The following is an 18,164-nucleotide window of genomic DNA, read 5'->3' on the forward strand; positions in this document are numbered from 1 at the left end:
GTCTTCCCAGCTTTCTTGCAGGGTCAGCCACCATGCTTTCAGCTGCTCCTCCTTCAGGCTCTCTCTCTCTCTCCCTCAGTTTCTGTGAGACCTCTCTTCACGCTCACACACACAAAACAATATTCATCCAAAAGCTCTTGGGTGGGTTCACACACACCTTTGGTCTTAGGTGGGGCTTATGCTTACAGTTGTGTTAAATTAAAGAGTGAGTTCACACCTGCCAGTCTACATGGGGTTTTAACTCAAGCCATAATAATGACAGGTTTCAGAGTAACAGCCGTGTTAGTCTGTATTCGCAAAAAGAAAAGGAGTACTTGTGGCACCTTAGAGACTAACCAATTAAGCTCACGAAAGCTTATGCTCAATTAATTGGTTAGTCTCTAAGGTGCCACAAGTACTCCTTTTCTTCAAGCCATAATAATGTTTCACCCAGCTCATAATATTATTATTTATTTTTATTATTTAGCACTGGGAGCTCCAGTCATAGAATCACAGGACTGGAAGGGACCTCAAGAGGGCATCTAATCTAGTCCCCTGCACTCAAGGCAAGACTGGGATGATTTAGTTGGGGATTGGTCCTGCTTTGAGCAGGGGGTTGGACTAGATGACCTCCTGAGGTCCCTTCCAACCCTGATATTCTATGATTCTATGAAGACCAGTGCTCCTTTGCACTAGGCGCTGTACAGACACCGAACAGCCAGTTTCAGCTCCAGAGAGCTTACAATCTAAGTGCTCCTAGGCAGAGCAGTGTGGGAAGAGCTGATTTTGTGTGTGTGTCCCTCCTTCCATGTTGTTCTGAGGATAGAGGTCTTTGGCCATGCTAGTCTTGTACCTTTCCCACACAATGAAGTACCTAAAACCCACTGCCCAAAGGGACTCCATATGGAGGAGGCCTTGAAGCAAAGCAAGAGCTGCAGATGAGACAGCAATCCTTCATTTTCTGGAGGCAGGTCTCTGTTCTAACCCCACACTCTCATTCAGCATTTCTGGTGTGAGTGAAGGATGATACTAAACCCAGAACACGCTGTTCAGGACAGACGGATACCTGAGTCCGTCCGTCGGGTTCTCACAATTCGATCACAGATGGAAGCGTTGAACCCTCTTGATCATGATGGGTTTCACATCCAGCCAGGAAGGGATTTTAACCTTTTCAGCAGAGTTAATATGAAGAGCAGAATAACTGGTGGGCGATGAAGCTGGACACTCTCCCTTCCAGCCCCCTTTCTGTCACCAGGAGTGTCTTCTGCTGCTGCTGGGCAGTGAAGTACATCTGATGAGCAGGATCCAGAGACAGATCAGTTAATACACCCCCTATGGGATCAAAGGAGACGAACGCTCTTAATTCAGCACATGAGCCAGCCACTAACTGCTGAGAGTTAGGGAGAAGCTGCCTTTTGAGCAGTTTACACAATTGTCTTCTCCGGGGTTTCTTCCCACCACCTGCTCTGAAGGATCTGGCCCTGGGGCAAGGGGCTGGGTGGCTTTTAGATCTTTTCCTCAGCATCATGAAGATCAGTGGTGCCTTCCTCCCTATGGCCAATGCAGGTCTGTGGGTGTCAGCACTCACCTGCACACCTTGCCCCACAGCAAACAGCAGAGGCACATCCCACCCCGGCAGTACAACCCCCCTGACCCCACGCACAGCTCACAAACCCTGCCCATCCTATAGCCCCCACCCCTTACTGGCTCCTCCTACCTCCCTCTGAGCCTTGACCCACAAAATGGCCAAAAATATCATCCTTGTTAGCTCTTTTGTGAGTCATGAACTAGAAGGCTGAGAACCACTGGGCTGGAGGGCTGGGCTGTGGAGAAAGCTTTTTCCTAAAGATGCCTCCCTCCCCCCCCCCCCCCCCCGACTAGGCAGGAACTGGAGGGATTGTGTTTCATGGTGTGCCCAAGTGCCTTTGGCATAGGCTGAGGGGGAACAGAATGAGGCTTTTGTTGTCGTCTCATTATGAATTTAGTGCCACTGCAAGGTGCGGTATGGCCCTGGAGGCAGGAATCTGGCATTCCTCCACCCAGCAGGGACATCAAGAGCAGCAGCAGGGCCAGTGTCCCCCCGACTAGAGGGGCTGCTTTCCTAGGAGAAGCAGACACAGGACCTCACAATGACTCAGCTCAGCACATCCAGAGTCTGCTGAAAAATAACTAAATAAATAAACTCTTCCTCAGCCCGTGTCCTCAGGCCGCAGCCCTGGCCTTAATGGAGAGATGAAGTCAATAAATAACAGCGGAGGGAGGGGGCAATGTAGAGGGATAAGCCAGGGAGGAAGAACACACTTTCTAATAAGATCTGAAAAGAGATGGAGTCAGGGAGGCCAACAATGACTGTTCAGTCCTGACCCTGCCACCAAGGACTACTGGTCACTCGCAGCCTGCGGCTGGGTTTGCACCCTGGATAGACAGGTGAAAGGCTGCACATCCTGCCGTGCTGAGCCACCAATGTCCCCAGGTGCCCTGTGGGGGTGCTGTGTGCAGGGGTCCCACCGTCTCCTCTCCTTTGTACCTCATACCCCACCTCAAGATGCAATGCACAGTCAGAGCCACGCTCTGCCTGAGGTGCAGCCGGGTTTGATTTTCCTCGGCTACAAAACAACGAGGACAATACTCAATTAAGTAATTGATTTGTATATCAGTAGCCCCTGCAGGCTGACCCATAATCGGGGCCCACTGTGCTAACACTACACAAAAAGTGAGACACAGCCCTGCCCTGAGGAGCTGCCAGTCTGAACACTCAAGGCAGACACGGGGTGCGAGGGGACACTGAGGCAGCAAGCAGGGAAGTTACTTTCTCAGGGTTTATGGCAGAGCCAGGACTAGACCCTGGCTCACCTGACTCCTGTTCATGCCCCTCTCTCACACCAACAAAGGGTTACATTATAAAAAGAAAATTGTTTGGAACAAGATTGATGCTGATTCCTCTGCAGCTCACAATCATTCCATGCCAAAGACTGGAGCTAGGAACCAAATCCTCAGCTGGTGTAAATCAGCAGAGTCCTATTGACTGATTTACACCAGCTGAGACAATCTGGCTTTAGAATTATAAGCATCCTTGGCACAAAGAGACTCATCTCAAACCCCATTTAGCTACTCTCCTGCCCTTTGGACGTCTCCTTTCCCATTATTGCTGTTTCTGTGTCCACTCTCCTTTCCTCTCAGCTTTCTCCTCCTGGGATGTCTCAGCTTCCTGCTCGCCCTCCAATATCCCCCCCACCCCCGCATTCAAATCAATAACAATATCTTTCTCTAGAGGAGAGGACCAGGCCTAGGATGTGCATGGGTTCAAATCTGGACTCTGCTGGCTCCATCCTAGGTTAATATACCTAAACCCTGACCTCCAGCAACCCTGCTATTCCAGACCTCGCCTCCCCTACAATGTGATTGAACCTGGGACAGCAATACTCCCTCTTATTCCAGTCCTGGGTCCCCCCACAGCTTTCTCAGTCCTGTCCTGTCCTGTATCACTCCCTGCTACTCTCATTCTGTTGATTGAGAATCTCTTACTCATTTCACAAAGGCTACTGCACAGCCATCAGATGTCAGGTCGCTGCCGACTTGCACCGGATCCAGACACGTGACCTAAAGCCGCAGCACATCAAAACCCTTTGCCAGCCCCCCGAGCTATCTAGTCTCTCTGCGAGCATGCACTGCTGAACACTCTAGCGAGCTGCAGACTGTGGGCATTAATAAACAGACAATTATTCCAAATGTGCACAAACAAAGCCAGGATTTTGCAGGAAGCCCCATGCAGCAAGATGGGGGAGGACAATGCTGTCTGTGGGATGGAGTGGGAGGGGGTTATACAAAGCACACGGTCTCGGGAACCTACCGAATGTTCCACTGCAGAGACAACAGCTGATGAAAATGCAGAGTCCATCAGCCAGAGCGCTTCCACGCAGCTGACCTCAGCCGATGAGCCTCATATGAGGCTGGCATGTGATCCTGTAGAGCTGAGTGGAGGAGAGCCTGGAGAGTCACTCACCATCACGATCCCCTCTCAGGACACATACCCCATGGCCTGCAGCGGGCACCTGTCCAAGCAGCCCCTAAGATTCTCAGGTGCAGAGGGCTCATTAAGTTTGTGCCATTTGTGCCAGGCTTCAAGGCTGCCCTACAACACTTTCCCCTGGAATACGCCTGCCGTATTGCAGTGCACAGATAGCTCAGTGTAGGCAGCTGCTTCTGGTGGACACAAAATACCCAGTCAAGTTCTTCTGTTGTTTGTAAAAGTGGAAAAGTTTGAGGTGGGTTTGCTGATTGTCCTTTTCAAGTGAATGGTCACTGGTAGCCAACTGAGCCCTGGAGACCAGAGTAGAGCCCTCTGTTTACAAAGCCAAACAGGTGCAGCCTAGACAGCAGCAGTGCCAGCTGTCCCACATTGCCCGCCAATCTGCAGAGACTGCCTCTCGGTGGAGGAACTCAGCTGAGTCCCCACAGCCCATTCTGTCCATGCTGAGAAGAGGCCCGACTCTGCTGATGGGGTCACCTGTCCACTGGGCAATGAACTGAAGCCTCCAACTCACTTCACCCAATCAGCCATTGGATGGGAATGACTTCCAGTTACTACCGGCCTGCACTAGATCCAGGCCAGTGACCTAGGGGTAAAGGGCCTGCACCCCATCTGCACTGTCTCACCTAGACTCTAACAGTAATAACTAGGAAATGCCAGGTGGGCCCAAGCAGGGCAGTAGGTGCTTTGGCAATACCTCCGCTGTCACGGTTTCGATTTATAATTGTAACACACACTGCTGGGTAGGACACTGGTGCCAGGTTCAGTCCCTGAATCAAGCAGCATGAGCCCCTGTGGCCTGAGCTAAAAGCTCCACCTCTGTTAGCCAAGGCTGTAGCTGGCTCATCAGCCACTATAGAAGGCCTAGCCACCATCAGTGGTGATCAGAGTGCCACTCCAAGTGGGTGTGGGTGGCACAGTTATCAGGTGGGGCCTCCCAGGGTTAGACTAAGGGGTCCCAGGTCCCAGCCATGTGCCTCAGCACACACACCAACCCTTACTCCGAGGGGGTTGCAGTTAAGCCCTGGAACATGCCCCACACTTAACAAGAGAACAATTCATTTATCTAACCCAGGCAAAGCCAGGAGCAGACCCAGACTAGGATCTCTAGCAAGGATTGCACAGACTCCCGTGCCCCTGGCACAGCCTGTAGCAAAACAGCTTCCCCCCCCCCCCCCATGCCACACCTGGCTAGATAGGCACAGGCTCTCTGCCCTATGCCCATGCACTCCTCCCTCCACGTGGGACGTCCTATTTATCCATGTGCTCTGCTCCACTGCTGGCATGTGATATGAGCTCAGAATGGTGTGTCAGTTACGTGGTCTCAGCTGTCCTGTCAGCTCCAGGCTGAGAGTTTACAAGAGTTCCCTTTTGCCAGCAGCTGGCTCTCCTCCCAGCAACTTTCGCTCTGCCCTAGCTCCAGGCTTCTTGCTTCTCCTTTGTTGCACAATCCAAGGGCAAAACCACCCCTGGCGCTGGTTTTGGATTCAGAGCCTAACCCCTTCCTAGCAGGGTAATACAAGTGAGGGTATTGGATTTCCAAGCAGCAGCAGCCACCAATGAAATGTAATTCAAGAAAGGGACTAGGAGGCAAAGTGTGAATTAAATACAACCAGAAGGGAGAAAAGAAACAGCAGATCCATAGACACTAACAGCCAAGGGTCTGGAATCAGTGCAGCTATCAGCAGCAGGACTAGTGGCAACCTAGACAGACCATTTTTGACAGGTCCTTGTGGCCTCGGGGGTGGGGGGGGGACAAAGAAGTGGGTGGTGCAGAAGGGACAATGGAGCTGAATGACACTCAGTGGGCAGTGATGGTTGTGTAATCTTCAGTTTGATGGCTTAGTTCTACACCTGTGGGTCCATGCTTGGATGCTGTGAATTGCTTTTCAGCTCAAGGCAAGTCTTGCTTTTTCATTATCTCTGCATGGCGTCGCCAAGACAACCTTTGCTGCAATACACTTGCTGGTTGACGCCTGGTATTGGGTGCAGTAACCTGCAATATGCTGACAGAAGGCAGGAGCTATGTGGGCAGAAGAGAGAGCTGGATCTAGCCTGCAGGATCAGTACATCTTGCTTCCAATAATCAAACTCACCCAGTGGGAAGGGAGTTCTTCCTTGGTACTTTTAAAGGAATCTGTAGTGGATTCTAGGGCACAGTTTCCAGGTCTGGCCAAGATTTTCAGAAGTGACCAGTGTCTCAATTTGAGGGCCCAACTGGAGACACATTAAAGGGGATCTGATCTTCAGAAAGTGCTGAGCTGCCACCCGCTGAAAATCAGGCCCCTTTAAAGTGTCAAGTCAGTCACCCAAAATCCCTGGTTTCAGAGGAACAGCCGTGTTAGTCTGTATTCGCAAAAAGAAAAGGAGTACTTGTGGCACCTTAGAGACTAACCAATTTATTTGAGCATGAGCTTTCGTGAGCTACAGCTCACTTCATCAGATGTGAGCTGTAGCTCACGAAAGCTCATGCTCAAATAAATTGGTTAGTCTCTAAGGTGCCACAAGTACTCCTTTTCTTTTTCCAAAATCCCTGGTCACTTTTGAAAATCTTGGCTTAGGTATTTTGTACTTGTTACGGAAAAATTCATCAGCATGAAGCCTCTGCACCACTTACACCTCCAAACCAGGCTTACACAGGCTTGAGGAGCATAGGTCTTGTGTGATCTCCCTGCTGAGCAGGGGACTTTACCCTTTAATGAAGATCATATAAAACAATGAGCATGGCCAGCATAGAACACAGCTCCCGAGCACATAAAACTGTGTGAAGGAGGGACTCTTCTCATAATCATTATTGTCTAGCATGTGTCATCAGTCGATCTCAAAGCACACTTACAAAGAAGACCAGCATCATTATCCCAATTTCATAGATAGGGAAACTGAGGCACTGAGTGGGGATGTGCCTTGTGCAAGGTCACCCAGCAGGCCCATGGCAGAGCCGGGACTACAGCCCAGCTCTACTGAGTACTAAGCTGGCACTCAATCCAACAGGCCACACTAGAGAATCAGACCCTAAGTATCCAGAAACCTTGTGCTTTGGAAACTCTCTACGTGGCTCATCTCACTGTCTTTCTTAGTGCTAGGGAACATTTTGTGAGTGTTCCTGCCAAAGGTCATAGCCACCTTTGGATGAGGATTTCCTTGTGCATTTGACTGGAGAGATATGAGATTGGGTTTTTTGCCTCCTTTTCCTCCCGTTGCATTTTTTTTATGCTGAGCTACATTTATTCCTGTCCTTGTTGGAGCATGTTGGCTAATGAAGCCGCTGCATTCCTGCCCAGACTAGGCACTTCAGCTCATAGAAACTGCACATGCATATACATTCTATGGCTGGATTTCACCTGCTCATGAACATACTTTCCAGGGTCATCACGGGGTCTGTGCTGGCTTCCACCCATGCAGAAAATCAGCAGAGGACCTCATTGATAGAAAGTCCACAAAGGAGAGGTAACTGCACCAGCGAGCAGCTGCAACATCCTCTGGATGCCTACAAGTGGCCAGGGCTGACCCAGAAAAGGGTGGTATTGGCTAGGAAGCAGGCAGTGGCGATAGCATGCAGTGACTCAATGGCTGGGGAAAGACTGGTAAAAAATGGGGCCCGCAGAATGTCTGTGAAGAGCAACATTATTATTACCATCCTGGGTAAAGAATCCCCAGCCAAAAAGCCCATCAGTAATGGGAACAGAGGGGTCAGATTCCATAGGTTGTTTGCATCCCCCATCCAGCATCCTCAACACCCACATCCTACTTCCCTCCAGCCTCCAACCCACGGCTCCAGATTTCCAGTTCTACCCCTTCCAAGCAATCCTTCCAGGCAGCTCCCCTGGCATTGGGCCCCCCACTTCATTTACCTGCTAGGCCCTAATCCTTAAATCTCCCCGCTTGCTATGCTGCAAAACCCCTCACCCAGAGCAACTGATGGTGGTCCTTCCTCTAGCCAGAGGGAGAGGACTGCCTTTTCCCCTGTTAACCAGGGTGAGAACACCCCTACGTTCGCAGGAGCAGACAGCAGGTGGCTTCACAGCTATTTTGACATCAGAAACAGGGAGGTAAACAGGCCCAGTTCCTTTGCAATGTCTATTATCCAACACACCGAGGCTGGAAATGTACCTTCTGCTTTATAGAAAGGAGACAAGCTCCCTGCCAAACAGGTCTGCAGTCGAAGGCAAGTACTGCAGACATGTAAACTATTGATGATGGACTGAAAGACTGAACTGTTGTCCTATGTCTTTTATTTGGGGTATGTTTTGTCTTATCTGGTCTCTGTTACCAAGTGCCTCACAATCTTTAATGCATTTAAATTCACAACCCCCCTGTCAGGTAGGTTAATACTATTATCCCCCAGGCACTGAGAGATTATGTGACTTCAAGGCCACCCCATAAGTCTGTGGTTCCTCCTAGACCCAGCAATTGTTTTAAGTCACAGCCTAACTCTTGCTTCAGCACCTGCCCTCTCAAAGGCAAGGCTGGAAGTCTCATTCACTAATGGGACTAACGTTTCCCCCACTTGATTTTACCATCCGACAAGGGCATGGCCCCAAACTACAAATCCTAACCCAAAGCTCCCGCAAATCTTCCAGAGTGAGTGACCCTGACCAAGCAGAGATGACACAGCCCTTTCCTCCACCAGTCACAGTTCTGCCACTGAGGGAACAGACAACCTGGTCCTGATCGGAGAAACCTTCTTGCCAAAGCAATTAAAAAATCCTCAGGTCACAAAAGGCTGCACTGTGCTGCCAATGGGTGTCACTAGGCTGCATCCCACCTGGAAGCACTGCACTGGCTGGAGTGCTGCACCGCCCAAACAGCAGCCCCATCAAATGTCACATTCTCTGTGCTGCAATCAGTCAGGCTTGGACTCTAGCCATCTTCTCTGACGGTTCAACTGTCACAGGCCGTCAGTATAGCACAGCAACCTGTGAGAAAGAAGCAGGGGCAGATGGGTCGACAGTTGATGACAAAAGATGACTCATCTGTCCTTCCAGGCCACTGATGGAGTTGGTCTGCCACTTGCTCACTGTTCATCCTGTGAGCCATCTGAAACTGCGTGTAAGAAACCATTTGCTTTCTTGTAACCAGGAAGGTCATTGGACACTACTCCACTCTGTCTCAGCTTTTCATATAGGGCCTATCACGATAACATATAAGGGCTGTGAAAGGCCATGGACATGTGCAATCTTATGGGCAGGGACTTGACTTCTGTTACTACCTGTCTGGAAAGTGCCGACCACACTACTGGGGTTGTAAAAATGAAATGTGATTAACTTCATCATGACGCACCCTACCCACGCAAAACACAATAGTCTCCTGCACTCCTTACCACCCTCCCTTCCCTGGCAATGCTACTGATAATGCGCTCCACCATTCCAGAAGGCTTTCCCTTCCTTCTCCAACATACTGAAAAGCAATGAGTTCCCCACCTTCACCAAACACACACTACAGCACAAAAATTTAACTGCAATCTACCATATTCTTGCATCAACAGATCAGTACATCCTGATCTGACTGTCACAAATTCCATGAATTCAGGAAGTTATTCTGCCCTCACTTTACTTAGGTTGATGTTAAAGTTTTGGTATCGAAAGTGAGTTTGATGAGCCCTTAATCCTCCCTTTAGCTTAGTTGAAAAAGACTGTTCCTGTAAAAATGCTTAAAATATTGCAGGAGCGGGGGAAGTAGTCTGATTGAGGCAGCTGCGCCCTTTATTCGGCTGTGAGCTCTGGGTGACAGGATAGTGCCCACACAGCCAGGGGATGGTGATGTTATCTTTGTAACCAAGATTAAAGCAGGTACAGGCCTAGGTTGTGTCAATATCTGGCAGCAGAGATAAAGCCTGCCATCTGTGTGAAACACCCTGTGGGCCCTGTCTGTTGGTAAAGACCTGGGACCAGAAGGAAGGGTGGATCTGAGGATGGGTCTAATCAATGATAAGATGCTAGCATGGGCTACTTTCTAAATCTTCCCCTCCTGTCTCCCTCTTACTCCTCCACTCTTCCTCTCCTACTCTGCCTCCCAGTGCTTTCCCCTCTCCAGCTATGGGGACATAGAATTCTCCTCTTGAGGAGAGGAGGCAGGTGGGGACTTCCAGTCAGAATGTCTCTTCATTTCCTGCCAAGTACTGCTGCTGCTCCTCCACTTGCTGCAGGAAAGCTGGGAGACCCACAAAATCCCCACCCAGGCCAGGCTCCTCCTGCAGATCCCACTTCACAGTCTTCTGCCTGGAGAGTCCTCACTTCGCCAGAGAGGGAAGAGATGGCAGGAGGGTGAGCCCTCGGGGAAAGGCTCCCCCAAGCCAAGGAAAGAGAGATAATTATAAGAGGGGCCCTTCATTGGCTTTTAGCAGGGGAAGAGGGACCAGGCACCCATGTACTTTAATCCCTGCACATCAAACAATGATGGAGTAAACTCCTCATAGGGGAAGCACCTTCCTGATCTCCCTTCCTGGTGGTTGGCTCATGCTCTATAGCAGGGGTGGGCAAACTTTTTGGCCCGAGGGCCACATCTGAGTGTGGAAATTGTATGGCGGGCCATAAATGCTCACAGTTCCCAGCCAATGGGAGCTGCGGGGGCGGCGCTTGGGGTGGGGCAGCGTGCAGAGCCCCCTGGCTGCCCCTACGTGTAGGAGCCAGAGGAGGAACATGCCCCTACTTCCGGGAGCCACGCAGAGTCATGGCACATGTGGAGCAGGGCAAGTCCTGGACCCCGCTCCCTGTTGGAAGCTCAAGGGCCAGATTAAAGCATCTGAAGGGCTGGATGCAGCCCCCAGGCCGTAGTTTTTCCACCCCTGCTCTATAGCACAAGGGTTCATATCTCTTATCCATTTTTATGCTATCTAATGTAACTGCAGATGTTGTCAACATTGTAGTCTGAGGGATACTGGAATGAAAGGGGCAAGGCCACAGAGTCTTAAGAATCTAGCCGGACCCTGATTCCCCACCATTCCGATAAAGAAACATTTTGTCTCACTTTTCAGTCTCCCAGCCTCTCGCAAACCACGCCCAGCTGTAACCAACCCAGCTGCTGGGGGAAGGAAAGAATATTAACATAATCATATACATTTCTACATAACAAAATCATATGAATCATATAAATCAAGTGTTTTGATTGCTACCAAGTTCTTGGCTTCCATGAAATCCTGTAGCAGTGAGTTCCACTGGCTAATTATCTATTATATGAAAAACTATTCCTTTCTATCAGGTTTAAATATGTTATCCTTCCATTTCATTAGAGAGCCCTTTCTTCTTGTGTTATGAGGAAGAGGAATTAGAAGCACCCGATTCAAACTTCTCTGAACCATTCATCACTTTTGCTGTGTTCCTTTATGCACCAACAGACTGAGACGTAAGCCTTCTGTTCAACATGGAGTGATATTCAGGGCTCCTAGTCATGTAGGGCTTGATTATTTCTGACCAACAAATATTTATGGCTTAGGACACAGGGTCCACAGGGGCTCAGAGTACCAAGGTTTTTAAAAATAGGAGCCTAATGTTTCTAATTCCGTGTTCAGGTTCCTAAATAAGTGGCCTGATTTTAAGAAGTGCTGAGTACCTAGCAGCTACCACTGAAGTCAATAGTTGCTCAGCATTGTTGACAATCAGAGCATTTATTTAGGTGTCTAACATAAGACTCCTATTTTTGAAAATATCAACACAAGTCCTCAGTTTATGACCACAACTGGATAACCCCAAGAAAGCGGGAATTAGGAGGCAGTTAAATCACTAGTCTAGGACTGAGGAGATCTGGTATCTATTCCTGACTCTGCCAGTGACCCGCTCGGTGATCTTGGGCATGTCACCTAGAATCATAGAATATCAGGGTTGGAAGGGACCTCAGGAGGTCATCTAGTCCAACCCCCTGCTCAAAGCAGGACCAATTCCCAATTTTTGCCCCAAATCCCTAAATGGCCCCCTCAAGGATTGAACTCACAACCCTGGGTTTAGCAGGCCAGTGCTCAAACCACTGAGCTATCCCTAACGGCTCCATGCCTCAATTTCCCCATCTGTAAAATGGAGATAATGATATTTCCCCCTCTTTGTGAAGCACTTTGAGATCTACTGATGTAAAGTGCTATATGATAGCTAGGTAAAATTATTGTTTAAGCATGTTCCTTTAAAATAATACCTAGAGCACTTTTTATCTATTGATACCATTATCCACATTTTTCAGATGGGGAAACAGAGGAAGGGATTTACCCAAGGTAACCCAGTATGTGTCACTTTCATTTCTCTAGTGAGGAACCTATGCTGCCCCAGGTGCTTTGTGGTCTAGAACCCCTGAGTTGTGGGGTGACTCATGTCAGCCCTTAACTGGGCACATGGGTTTATACTCTGAGAAAAAATAACCCATCTCTTCTTGCTCTCATAATGTGTCTTACTGTGGTATTCAGAGATCCCAGCCCAATGAATATGTGGTGATATGATGAACAGGAAGGAGCAGTCTGCTGTAGGAAGTGGGTGTGCTCCATTACTCAGCATGGTACGTGAATTATTTCCAGTTCAGGGAAAAGACAATGTGACCTTAAAACCAGAGCAGATGAGTCACAAGCTGCTGCTGCTGGGTGCTCCATCACTGCAAACTCATCCTCGGAGTCTGCTGGGCAGAGACACACTCATTCTTGCTGATACCAGCCATTATCAGGGCTAGCCTCCCACCTGGCAGGGCCCGAAGCTCCTAGGACAAGGGGAAATTGGGGGATGCCCCTGGTAGTCTCAGCAACCCAGAGCCCAATTCCCCACTCTTTAGTCTTTGGGGAACCCTCAAAGGTAGCTTTTGGCTCAGCTTCCCGTCTCCTTGGAGCCCGGCTGTAACCACCTATGGGGAGGGAAACTGGCCATGCATGGGGACCTCAAGCGTTCATTTGTCATGCTTGGTTTTCAGCTTGCTCCCTCCTCCCTTTGTCACTAGAGTGAGGAAAAGCAACAATGGGGAACAGAAAGATCTTTGTAAACGGTTTCTAGGGCCCTGAAAGACAGGGGGAGGGGCAGGAGGTATTCAGGACAGGCTTCCAGCTGGGATGTAGGGCAGCCTAGCCTCTGAGCAGGCACATGGGGGATGGGCAATGGGGTGCTGTCCCGTGGCAATGAGGCATAGCACCGACGCTACCGGGAGCCCAGGCCGTGGCAGAATGCAGGGTCCCACATGGTGCTCTCCCTTGGCTGGCACACCCCGTGATAAGAGATTCTGCTGCTGCTGCAGGGGAAGGGAAAGGGAAATGAAATGAGGCTGTGGCCCATTTAAGAAATACTGCTGCTGCACGGGGAACTAAGGGGCGTGGACCCCTTTAACAGATGTTACAGCATGGGGGGGTGAGGCCTGCAGTCCCCTTCAGAGCTCCTGCTGCATGGGGGTTGTAAGGGATGCGGCCCCTTTAAGAGATGATACTGCCGCATGGAGGGAGGTAAGGAATGCTGCCCCTTTAATTGCAGCCACCGCTGCCTCTGTCACTCGCAGCCCGGATGCCGAGCGCCTTGGGCGCCTCTCCATTGGCCAGCTATCTGCGTGAAGTCGAACTACCTTTTCCCACCGCAGCTTGTGCCTCCGCTAGTGAAAAAAATCCGTCCGCCCCGCCTCCCCTAGCGAGCCAGGCGCGGGCGGCGGAGGGATCCGTAGGGCGGCGGCATTCACCTTGAGGAGCGGCGGCCGGGGCTGCAGAGAAGCTGAGGCTCTCGGGGAGAACGGACGCGGCGAGGAGCAGCAGGTACCTGGGTGGGGGGAGGGAGATTGGTTGGCCAGCCGGCCGGCCAGCCAGCCAGGTGCCGCCACTCCCTGGGGCGGAGCGGGTCCTTCCCAGGGAGCCTCCTCCATCCCCCCGCGCTGAGGGGCCCAGGATGCCAGCCGATCCTGGCCGGCGTGGCCACTCTACTGAGGCCGAAGGGCCCGCGCTGCTGCGAGTTGGGGATGCTCGGGCGGGGGCGCCGAAGCTCGTCCCTTCCCAGCGGAGCGCGCAGCCACCGCTGCCTCGCGCAGAGCGAGTCTGGCCGTTGGTGGCGCGCGGGGGCACGTGCGTGGTCCGAGCTCAAGCTGTCCCGTCGGGAGCACGTGGGGAGCCGTCCTCGCACGTGGGATGCCTCCGAAGCTCCACTGCGCCAGGCTGTTACAGATGCGGCGGCGGCGGGGGGTGGGGTGCAACCCATTGCCCTAGCCTGTTGTTGGGAGGGGGGCTCCAAGAGCCAGATGAGACCATCTGATGCACCACACTAACATAGCAAAGAGCCGCGTCCTGAGGCGGGACAAGCCCAGCTTCTGTTGTCAAATTCTTGCTTGTACTAATTCTGTACAATTTGACCTATAGAAAATGCGATGTTACTCTTAAAGGCTCCGGTGAAACTCAATCCTTTTAACCTTCATTGCTTCAGTGATGCAGGGGAATCCACACCAGGGGTGACTTTCAGTAGAAGAGGAAAGGGCAGACTTAACATATGAGGCAATTAAGTACCTTTCAAAAGGTTTTAAATCAAAGTTTAAACCTCTGTCCCTTCATCCTGTGTTCGAGATGTCTTCCTCCTACAGTGAGCTGTTAAACTAGGTTAGCTATCCTTAGGTTAGCTTTTGAATGGATCTTGTAGCATTGGTTAGCCTTGTGAGACAGGGATTGTGTTGCATTGCATACCAAGTCTAGTCAAATGTGATCTGATTGCCAATAGGAAGGGTTCTTCCATCTGCTGCAGTCCTGTAATGATCTGCATTTCAGAGCTGATGCCATTTTGTGTAGTTGCAAGGGAGGATCTTTATAAAACATTGCTATTAAGTTAACTGTGAGGTCAGTGTAAGAGGGTGATGCTAGATCAGTAGTTCTCAAACTTTTGTACTGGTGACCCTTTTCACATAGCAAGCCTCTGAGTGTGATTTTTTTCCCCCCTTTATAGATTAAAAACATGTTTTAATATATTTAACACCATTATAAATTCTGGAGGCAAAGTGGGGTTTCTGGTGGAGGCTGACAGCTCGTGACCCTTTCCCCCCCCCCCCCGCATGTAATAACCTCATGACCTCCTGCGGGGTCCTGACCCCCAGTTTGAGAATCCCTGTGCTAGATTCTATCCCAACTTTCCCTTGCATAGGGAGGTCTGAATCACAAATGCCCCCGATGGTATCCTGAGACTGTATGTGTGAAACAAAACTGGTCCTCCCCCAAGCAGATCGCTTATGCATACTATTGTCAAAATGGCAAGGATCAAACTTCCCTATCCCTGGTGGGTCTGTTGGCCAAACGTAACTGACAAGAAACTACTTTGTGGGCAAACCTGATGGGTCAGGTTGCTGCAGCACCATGCAGGGGGACACGTGTCTGCTGGGATTGTTCAATGGAGTGCGGGTACCACTGCTGTCGCAACCCCTTGTGATTGGCTCTGATGCTGCAGCCTCCGAGGTGGTCATCTAATGTGCCACAGCACAGGACTGCAATATAACCGCTGATGTACAGTGCAGGAAAAGAAATGTGGAAGAGAGTTGTTCCTAAATTGTTGCCCTGGATTGAACCTCCGCTTTTCATCTTAATATCTGTTTTTTAGGTGGGTGATGCGTAAAAGTAAACTGAACATGCAAGTATCCCTCAAAAGAGGGAATTAAATACACCCCAGCTAATGGTATTCTTTAAACAGAATTCCAGTGTTGGTAAATTTGAAACTATTACCCTATTGATGGATGCTGAACTTTGTAGTGTACTATGCCTCTAAGGTAGAATTAGCTAGAACACCGTACTATGTACTGCCTTATTCTATACTTCCTACTTTTATTCAGATTAATACCAAACACCTCTGGAAAACAATTCTTGGTTTTGGTTCAGATACATGGGTTTTAATATACTACTGTTAGAGCCATGTCTTAAGAGGTGTGGTTATTACTAGCTATTTCTCTGATCTTCTTCCCTCAAATGCAAGAGTAATTGAGTAATCAAACTGGGTTGATATGGCACTGAAGTAACTGAGCTACTAAAAGGGGGAAGTGATTAAGCAAATTACATTTATTTCTGGTTGCAGCTACATGCAATAGAATTTGCAGAAAGAAGCTTGGATTCAGAGTTGCAAGGTATTTCAGTTTAGTGTTTCCTGGGGTTCAGTGGGCCAATCAGACTGGGAGTAAGAGTTGAGTCAAATGGAAAAGGGAGTATTTGCCACTTCCCCCTCCACCCACGCCAAGAAAGCTGGCAGTATCCTAAAGGATGCTAACTTAGATCAGTATATGGCTCAATAAATTTGTTAGTGACTTAGTCATCTCTTCATTGCACAGGCAAGCGAAGGCCCCTTTTGAATGTCTCCTGTATTTTTTCCTGTATTATGTCTGTGCAAACATGTCCAATTTTGATGATCGTCTGTACTTCACTAAAGACTGGTTTTCTTAAAAAAAAAAAAAAAAAAAAAAAAAAATCTTTGAACCATCTTTGAACTGCTCTTTTTAGAGTCAGATTTGCATGAATGGTGCTTTTGTTACTACGCAGTGGAAACTTAATTGCTGTCATCTCAGGTTAATAAAAGTAGAGTAGATTTTTTTTTTAATGGTCATGGCTCTGGCATTCCAGCTATTTTGGGATGGAGCACAGCATAACAGAAAATGCTGCTTATGTTTGTACAGAGTTTTGAATCTGTTAAGTAATACAACCCACTAATGTTTGCACAATCCCTCAAGTATTTTGTGACTCCTTATTCCCTGAAATTGCTCCTATAAACTGCAGCCTTATTTTTATTTGTATCACTGAAATCTAGCAGAACAATTATAACTTCATCCAGCTTCAAGAATCTTAGACTTGTATCTGGTTATCTACAGCTATACATCAAGGGAAATTGAAGTACAGTTAGCCTTTTGAAATCAAGAGCTTTTATAAACAGAGCTGGCCACTCCCCACCTTTCTTCCTGTTCCTCTAACTCCTCCCCCCCCCCCCCCCCCAAAAAAAAATAGTGTCTGGGCCATGCTAGGGTTATCAAGATAATCCTTCACTAGAGAATTGGAAAGTTTTAGAAAGGTTCTAACATGGTTTGAGAACAGATTTGGGGGTAAGGCATAATGCATTTTGTGGCTAACAGTTATAACTCGTTTCAGAGTAGCAGCCGTGTTAGTCTGTATTCGCAAAAAGAAAAGGAGGACTTGTGGCACCTCAGACTCACAAATTTGAGTATAAGCTTTCGTGAGCTACGGCTCATCCGATGAAGTGAGCTGTAGCTCACGAAAGCTTATTCTCAAATAAATTTGTAAGTCTCTAAGGTGCCACAAGTCCTCCTTTTCTTTTTAGTTATAACTAGTTCTCACTCCCACTCTTCTGTTGTGGCTAGATAACTGAAACAAATTCAAGTTCTTCCAGCAGAAAAGTAAACATACTGTGAAATCATAAGATACTTGGGGCTGAATGTTTTATGTCTAAAAAAGATCCTTCTGAATTTTCTAGAGATGAAATTACAAATTCTAGTGAAAAGCTGGTGGTAAATAAGGCAGTCAGTTTGATATTGCATTGACTGCACATTGAGGCGATCTAACATCTAAGAATGCAGTTAGTCTACATCTATGTGCCTCCACTCCTGGGTAAAACACTTAGAATTTTTATCACCTATTTAGTATATAAATAAGACCATCTGCTACCAGCAAGGTAGGAAAGAGGCCAATCTTGATTACATAAAATCCAAAGCTGAATCCATTTTGCTGAAGCTGTAAATGGCCAGGACAAATCACGTGGGGGTGTCCTCTTTCCTGTCCTCTGGCTTTGGACAGCAGCCTGTTCCTATTCCTAGGAGAGGCTATATAGCCCCACCTCCTCTGGCAGCAGAGCTTAGCTGCAGTGTTGTGTGATGGATAGCACGTAGGGAAAAAAATAGGACCGACAGCAGTAGCAGCTAACCGCCGCTACTGAATGATGTGTGCAGAAATGCTTTGTCTAGGAGGTATTTCAGTTGTGTGCTGTTCTGACTCATCTATAAATCAAGGTAGGGCTCAAATCTTCACTCTACCAATGAATCTGCTTCCTTTCCTCCGAAAGACATCACTAGCCTTGTTTGCTGATAGCACAGGGGAGAGAACTCTTGGATTTTTCTGGAATTCTGCTTAACTGTAGTTGCTTTGGTAACACATGCAATACAGATAAGTGTGGCTGGCATGTTATGCCTGCACCCTGACCTCTAATTCTTTTTGGAGGGGTTATATGATCTCGTTATCAGCATCAATCTGACT

At 48.8% G+C, this 18,164-nt stretch overlaps 1 protein-coding gene across 2 annotated transcripts in view; it reads left to right on the plus strand.

Moving 5' to 3' along the window:
• The first annotated feature begins 13,555 nt into the window (after positions 1 to 13,555).
• PKM (pyruvate kinase M1/2) overlaps positions 13,556 to 18,164 on the plus strand; it is a 42,286-nt gene continuing 37,677 nt past the window's right edge. For both annotated transcript variants that reach the window (XM_048865632.2, XM_048865633.2), the window contains exon 1: positions 13,556 to 13,706. The gene's annotated coding sequence lies outside the window, so the exon portion shown is untranslated. The remainder of the gene's footprint in view (positions 13,707 to 18,164) is intronic.

The sequence above is a fragment of the Caretta caretta genome, chromosome 10, assembly GCF_965140235.1.
Source record: "Caretta caretta isolate rCarCar2 chromosome 10, rCarCar1.hap1, whole genome shotgun sequence".
Lineage (NCBI taxonomy): Eukaryota > Metazoa > Chordata > Testudines > Cheloniidae > Caretta > Caretta caretta.